At 40.9% G+C, this 8,499-nt stretch overlaps 1 long non-coding RNA gene across 1 annotated transcript; it reads left to right on the forward strand.

The window, feature by feature from the left end:
• LOC138917517 (uncharacterized) lies at positions 1-8,106 on the forward strand. Its single transcript, XR_011425713.1, has 2 exons — positions 1-119; positions 5,375-8,106. It is a non-coding gene; the product is annotated as an uncharacterized lncRNA (long non-coding RNA).
• The last annotated feature ends 393 nt before the right edge of the window (positions 8,107-8,499 follow it).

Below are 8,499 nucleotides of genomic sequence, written 5' to 3' on the forward strand. Positions count from 1 at the left end.
AACAGAATTGATGGCAGCGATGGGATCTGAAGGAAACTTCTGATGGCTTCAGGGACAATGAGAAACACAGGCGCTGGTACCCTTGGAGTTCTCTGTCTCGCCATTTCCGAGGGCTGTGGGTAAGTTCCTCTCAGTTCTGAGCTCTGCTGTCTTTGCATCAAGCTCCTGACCTAACTGGCTTTCCAGTCCAGGGTTAACGGGTGAGTCTAGACTGAGAGGAGTCTTTAAGAGAATACCAGTCCCTAGCCCTTGGTTAGTCCGAGGTCCCCAGTCCAGGGCTTAGTGGGTCAGCCTGAGCTGGCAGATGGTTCCGCCCGGACCCCAAGTTCTTAGCTCTTGGTTAGTCCACAGTCCCCATTTGTCAGGGTCTGCTGGTTCAGTCCATAGTTCCATGTCACAGAGTGCTGGTGGTGCGTACCTAAATCCTTCTTGGCCGGGCTGCAGTAGCATCTCTTTCATTACTGCTGGTGTCCACAGTCTCATCCCCTTGGTTGCTGTTGGTTCCTGTTAATGTGCACATGAGCTAAGGAATAATAGATCTATTGCTAATGGGAATCTTGGAAACCTAAGCTGAAAAATTGGCGGGCTAGGGTGGAACCCTGAAAAACCATCAGAGTGCTCGCCACTTAAATTTCAGATTTCTGCACAGGATAAGTTGGTCATGGAATGGGTTAGATTGACTCTAGGTCACCTGTCAACATCAAGAAAATTTCTGTGCAACAAGGTAGACTATAAAACACCACACAACCTCCAAACCAGTGGCACTTCCCTCTTAGGCATTAATTGGGCTCCGAGAGACCCAAGGCTTTAAAGAAATGGGGTCCTTAAGTTCCAAAGAGTTGAGTGTGCCACCTTCCGGCACACCTGCTTATTATATGTCTAAGAACCACGGTCCTGGAAGCTCTAGGTGTCTAGAAAAATGGCGCAATCTTGCTAGAGACAATCAAGAATCACAGCGGCCACTGTGGGGACCGTTCCAATTATGTAAGATCATTTAAGAAGTGACTTCAAAGCAAGGGCTCTCGGATCAAACAGAATGGATACCTGTTTTCACTGGCTTCATTGAAAAATTCATTACAAAAGGCTAATGAAAAATTAAAGACATAAGAGTTACCTAAAACAGAAGACGATAAGACTGACGTGACTCTGACTGCTCCCCTCTCCTCCTTTACCTGAGTACTCACATTGTGCTAATTCTCTGACTGAATTGCCTTTCCACTCTGAAGACACGTAAACAGCTACCTTTTAAAATAAGACACTCAAGACTGCAGGCGATTCTCTTCAGGTATCTTCACTCCTTGGTCAAAGACCAAACTAAGGGCCGTAGTTAAAGAATGTCCTAAATTCAGGGAGCATCCCCAAAAGTTTTCTGAAAAATTTAGAGTCCTGTGGGCCCTATGATCCCTGACTGCCAGATCTTTATCACCTGGTGTACAAGCTGGTAGGACCTGGTGAACCCCCAGATGGATGCAGGAAGCAGAATGGCTTAACCCTAAGGATATTTGAGATCTCAGTCTTCAACATAGTCCCCTTATGGACCAGGAAAAGTTTGCAAAATAGCAACCGATATTTTAAAAGCTATTCCTACAGTCTTCCCTGCCCACACTGACTGGTCTATTATTCAAACACAGAAATAGGGGCCGGCCTGGTGGCGCAGCAGTTAAGTGCGCACGTTCCGCTTCCACGGCCTGGGGTTCGCTGGTTTGGATCTCAGGTGCGGACATGGCACTGCTTGGCAAGTCATGCTGTGGCAGGCGTCCCACATATAAAGGAGAGGAAGATGGGCACGGATGTGAGCTCAGGGCCAGTCTTTCTCAGCAAAAACAGGATTGGCAGCAGTTAGCTCAGGGCTAATCTTCCTCAAAAAAACCCCCAAAAACCACAGAAACAAAAGAAAGATGAATCTGTGGTCAACTTTGAAGCCCGTCTGGAAGCTCTCTTCCTACAGCATTCTGGGTTTCATACAATAAATGATGTCACGCAACCTGCTCTAGCTACCCTATATGTAAATGGATTATCTCTTGAGAGCAGTGGATTGAGTAAAAGGCAAAAAATAGGAGGGGAAGTCACCAGTCTGACTGAACTCGTTCGTAACCATAACTAGCACTTGGCATGGACTTTGGAACAAGACCGTAAACAAGAGTCCATCAAGCTATTAGCCTCACAGCTGCAACAGCTCTGAGGCCAAAAACCTAAAATAATACCTGGGTCTCCCCCATTCCACCCTCCTGGGGGTCCATCATCAAAGTGCTGGCTCAGCAATCAGTGTCTCATTCGTAATCAAGTGGGATATGGGGAAAAAAAGATTGTTCTCAAAGGTTTTATGCAAATTCTTTAATATCAATCCAGACACCCCCATACCTACCTTCAAAGGAGGGACCCTGTATAAGCCCCTCCCAGAGTTGATGGGGCTCTTGTTACAGGCTGTTACTTAATACTGGCCCTGATATCCATTCCCCTGCACTGAACCCAGCATGTATAGGGTTAAAACTAGAAGCATTCATCCTCTTCCCGGCTTCTTTAGTTACACTCATAGGTAAATATCTGTTTCTTTAACCTTTGACTCCCTGAGCTTTACAACCAAACAGAAGTTACAAATTGTTAAAGCCAATGGCCTCACGGTCACACGAAAGTTGTGGCTAATCATGGGCCTCCAAGTTTATTACAGGGAAGCCCATGTCCAGAGAATATCAAGACACTGAAGTTTCACAGGGCCAACTCCTTAGCTTCCTGGCGCCAGGGTCCACCACGGAGACAGACAGCCAAGGACATCCCGGAATCCTTTATCTCCCTGCGCCAGCCAACAAGGTCACAGGCTTCCTGCTCCCCACATCCCTCACAAGCCTTTAAAACCCTTCACCTATTTCTTAATGCAGAGCTAGCAATTCTTAAGGCATTAGCCGTTGCTTTGCTCCCTCTGCCTGACAGAGAAAGTAAAGCTGTTTTCCTTTTTACCCAAGACTCTGTTCTCATTATTTGGATTGGCACTGGGTTCAGAGACCGAACTTTTGGTTACACTCAGGGATTTTTCAGGTAAACTGCTATGGTATTCCCTTAAAATTAAAATTAATGGAAAACCTTACCAAGTTCTGGTAGATACCAGAGCCTGCAGATGGGACCCTGGGAAAACTGGCAAAGGGTGAGAATTCTTACTACTGTCAGCTCTCCCAAATCTCTATCTACAGTGCCCAGTCACAAGAGGAAAATAAAATTTCACGTTGTCCCTTCCTTTCCAAAGCCAGAGCCATTGGTTATTGATCCTTTCTCTCCCAGGGACAGCTGTTACTTTCTTGTTTGTCTTCTTTTGTATCCCGAGAACTTGGCTTGGTAATCATCAGGTTTGGGACCCCCAAAATATGGCTGGACAGAAATGTGGGTTGAACTGTGTTTGTGGCTAGGGTCTACTGCCAGCCCGAGGAGACCTGTCAACCAAAAAGAGGAAGATTGGCAACAGACGTTAGCTCAGGGCCAATCTTCCTCATCAAAAAAAAAAAAAAAAAAAAGTCCTTATGTATTAAATATTCCTAAAACTCAGAAATATATAAACTAACCCAAATATTTTTCATGTTCACATGATCTGGGATAATCTTCGATAAATAAAAGCTAGTTTAAGCTTGTTGGCTTAATTAAAATAGACATATCTTTAAAATTAGTATTAAATATAACACAGACATACAACACTTATTCTACTGGGGCTTACTAGTCAAGTAAGATATTTTAACTCTGTTACAAAACTTCTCAGCAAGAAAAGTAGCTTGGGATGATGGCTACTTTAATGTCTGATGAATAAATGAAAAGCAATAGGATATACTGGAGTATACAAGGAAGCCATAATTTGGCCTGACCTTGCTTTTCCAGAAGGGCCTGATGTGGTCTGTTGAGCACGCTGGGTACCTCTACTTTAAACATTTACAATGTCCCAAAGGCAAGAATGATGTCCTTAAAGAGAGACATATATGCCTCCCCTCATATCAGCATTTCTTTAAGGATCAGCCTGTCTTCCCAGAACCTAAGGATTAATTACTGACCTGTTTTAACTCACCTTGTGACCACTGACCCACTGACCACTGACCTGCTGGACTCACCTTGTGACCACTGACCTGCTGTGCTAGCAAAGCATCTTGCGACAGTAGAAAAAGAGATATTCCTGTCCTTTGTGATGGATGCTCTTTGTTCCAAGACAGTGTCTAACCACTCTGTACATCCCACTTCTTTGGAGAGCTCCCTTCCTTGGTGGAAAAGTTCTCCTGCGTTAGTCCTCAAATTGGCTCATAATAAGCTCACCCAAATTTTGATTTATAGATTGATTATGGACTGTTTATGTCAGCATGTCTCACAAAGTTTTTATGAGCAGTCTAAACATAATTGTTGAGAACAAGTAAATTAAATAGATATAAATGGGTATGTCTACTTAAAAAAGTATCCCAAATCTCTGGTAACTTCTACTCTGAGAATTTTACTAAGTTAAATTAAGTGATGGAAATTCATTTAATGTTTGGATGACTTTCAAATAAAATAAAATACTGAAACATTAATTGCTAAATCAGTCTTTATCTACTTTTGAACTCTTATTATAGAGGAACTAAAGATATTTGGGTCTGTTAGAAAACCCATCTTGAGCCATATTGAAAAAGTGAGCTTTGAGGAAATGTGTGTTTCTAGAAATTATGAAATGTATTCGTAAGTCTGCCAGTCCATAGACTGCCAGTGTAAGAGACAGTCCACAACCGCTTACTTAGTTTTTGCTAGGAATTAAGAATTCTAAACCTTAAGAATTCTAATCAATATAAACAATTAAAACTACTTAGAAGTAATAAAGGTGAAAGGAAACAATTGTGTATGAGAAATAGATAAGGAAAGTAAAATGATTGAATGTTCCAAAATGAGAAAGAGGGAAAAAAAAACACAGGACAAAATTGTAGGTTTGTGGAAAAGCAATTTTGGTAAAAGAATTTTACTTGTGACCAAGCTGGTTAAGGTTGGAATGAATTTATTTAAGTTTTTAAAAATATAAGTTTTAATACAATAAGTACATTGGTGCAAAATTATAATCGGTTTTCTCTTTGTTAAAAGGATAAAGTTCTCTTTTTGGTCTAGTAGATTTTTGGTCTACTTTTGATAACAGATTGCAAACATTTCTTTACCTTTTAAATAATCTGCCTGGACAGTAAAGATTTTGTGTCTTACCAAAATAATTTACTGTGCTTCACATTGTCTTTATCAGGTCTTTGATTACTCAAGAAAATCCAATCTTATCAATATTAAAGGAGCTAAGTTTAGCTTACAACCATGTAACCTTCTGTATTTTATCTTTTACACCTTCTATTGTCACTTTGGTTAAATGGATTTATTTTTTTATCTTTTGGTGAGGAAGATCGTCGCTGAGCTAACATCTGTGCCAATCCTCCTCCACTTTGTATGTGGGATGCTGCCACAGCATGGCTTGATGAGTGGTACATAGGGGCACACCTGGGATCTGAACCAGCAAACCATGGGCTGCCGAAGCAGAGCACACAGATTCAACCACTACGCCACCAGGCTGTCCCCTTAAATGGATATTTTTGACAAACTTCCCAAAAATCAAATTCTAAATGAAGTCTTTTGGATCTTGAACTAACTTTGGGATTTTTCAGAGACCCCTGTAACATCTCAAAAGATTTGTTCTCTCTCCTTATAAAAAAAGAGATGTATTGAACTAATCAGGCTTATTTGATATGTTAGATTACATGAGAAGTATTGCGAATAAGAATACTAAACCTTCTTTATGTTGTATTTGGATAGGTATTTAAGAGTTCCAAAAATTGTATCAAATTCCTGGAAATCTAACATGTTCTGGTATAATGTCATCAGTCATAATTCCAGTTATTATCTTAAAATGTTGTATATCACAGAAATAACTAAATTTCTTTATCAAATTAACTCTCATCAGATCTCTAACAATGGACATTCTTAAGTCTTTCGTCATTTACAGACAGTTACTGTTTTACTCTGATGTTTTTGGAGAAGTGAGACTCAGAGAGAGGAACTTACCAAGTGCTCCTGACACTGACACTGCTATGAAACTAGAAGGCACTGAACCCTGGGTACACATCTCACAGCTGAGGAAGGTTCCACCTGACATCTGGTCCTACGCAAATGCTGGAGACCTCCACACCACATTGACCAGGAAGAGAAGCCGCTGACGTTAAGATAGACTGCTTTCACCCAAGATGCCAGCTCAAGACTTCATACTTTAACTAAACAGGAAATCCTTTCTTCTTTTTCTTTCCTTTACTCTGGCACTGACCTGGAAAGATAACACCATCATTCGTATCTCCCAGACCATTGCTAAAGGGGGTAATCTGCTGCTGGATTTGTCATCAAAAACTCTGATGTGTCCATAGTGCTAGAGACCCCTGGTCCTCCTTGTGACCAACTTCTCTTCTATTCCCAATGTCCTCATAAACTACAATTGACCCACCTTAGAAGTCACTTACAGAGTCCAACTTTTACACCCGGAACATCCAATGCCTTGTTTTCACCTTTCTCCAATTATAATTGTACTTGCTCAATTAGACACAAATGCCAAGGCAAATTATAGAACATTTGCACCCCCAAGTTCTTATGATTATCTAAATCAGATCTGCCCCCAATCACGAAAAGATCTCATCAGCAGCATGCATCTTTGCAAGGAATTTAGAACAACTTTTTATTTCAGGCTAGAAGATTTACTTCCAGAATTCACTAAAAAACTAACTGACTCCTGGCTTGAATGGACAAAAGCAACAATCCCTGGAAATGAATCCATTAACAGTGCTACCTTAGCAGGAGTGGTTTGTTCCCGACAGGATTTATCTTTGTCTGTGGTGGTTATCATTCTCCTTGGGCCTATGAATGCCTAGTTGGCTGTTGCATAACTAGGCAATGCCTCTTAGGTTACCTAACTGTGTCCCTAACTGTTCACAAACTGAGACACCTCATTGGTTAACTTGAATTTACATCACTGAGTTAGAAAGGACCTACTAGGAGGCATTCATGATTCAAGATTTGCTTCCTTTGGCAGGTCCCTACCTCCCTGGGTAGGAGTGAGTACAAATGAGGCTATGATCAGGAACTTGTCCTTAACTCTTGAGGATATTGCAGAATCTGCTGCTAAAGCAATAGATGCCTGACAAAAATCCTTAGACTCTCTGGCCAAGGTTGTTCTTGATAATAGTATAGCCCTTGATTATCTTTTAGCTGCACAAGGAGGTGTCTATGCTGTGGCCAACACCACTTGTTGCACCTGGATTAACACTTCTGGGGAAGTTGAAACTCAGCTACATAAGATCATTGAACGAGCCACTTGGCTTAAGAAAGTGATTCCTTCAACAAGGTCTTTCTCTGGCTTATTTGATGTTGATTGATTTGGGTCTTGTGGACTATGACTCTGAAGCGCCCTCCAGATATTGGGAATTATCTTGCTTATAACATCATAATAGTCTCTCTGGTGCAATGTATTGTCTCAAAGCTTTAAATGCATGTTCGCAGCCACTAACCACCATGCAAATGATCTCCCTAAGATTGGAACTTCAGAAAAGGAATGAAGAGAATGACTGACTTAAAAAATGTGAAGCTGAAGTTGTGACCTGTGAATACCACACAGAAGATCAACAAAAACTGCAAGAACTTCAGAGTGGTAGCTAGGAGTTGTGCTAATGCCTTAAATTTTGATTACATCTTTCAGTTAGGCTGAGAGTTTGATCAAAAGGGGTGAATTGTTAACAAAAGAGACAACAGGTCCCAAAATGGAGTCACTTGTGCTAAGCCCCATGTCACGAAAACCAAGACTCAATGCCTAACTTACAGTTTCAACCTCTCCCAGAAATAGAATCTTACACCAGTCAACCTGAAATTACCTGGTCAGCACTAGTGGGGTCATCTGCCTGAAAGACCCCTGCTGTCCCCGAAAGGAAGGTGACCTTGCCACAAACAATCCTCTCTTTGCCGATATAATTTCCTTGTCCCATCCCCTTGTGCCTATAACATCTTTCATTTTGTACAGCTCCTCGGAGCTCCTTTCTATCTGCTAGAAGAGATGCCGCCTGACTCATGAATCATTGAATAAAGCCAATAAGATCTTTGAAATTTACTCAGTTGAGTTTTTTTTTTAACAATACTGTGATAACTAGTATCAGTGGTATGTTATTGAAGTTTCAATTTGTATTTCTCCTTTTGAGTGAGGTTGAACATCTATTCATATATTTGATAAACACGTATTTCCTTTTCTGTAAAATATTATGTTCCTATATTTTGCCCATTTAAAAATGGATTGCTGGTCTTTTTCTTATTGACTTTAGGAGTTGATAGATTTTAACTATGGGTTAAATAGGTTTTGTGGGGATTAGAATGCAAACCAGGTGATGATATATAACATCTTTTCTACGGAAAAATTTTGTCCCAAGTTCTAAGCACCCCATCTACCAAAGAATTAACTTTTAAACCTATTTGTAAGTTGGGAGCTGCCTTTATTTCAGTCCT

Source organism: Equus caballus, chromosome 14 (genome assembly GCF_041296265.1).
Source record: "Equus caballus isolate H_3958 breed thoroughbred chromosome 14, TB-T2T, whole genome shotgun sequence".
Lineage (NCBI taxonomy): Eukaryota > Metazoa > Chordata > Mammalia > Perissodactyla > Equidae > Equus > Equus caballus.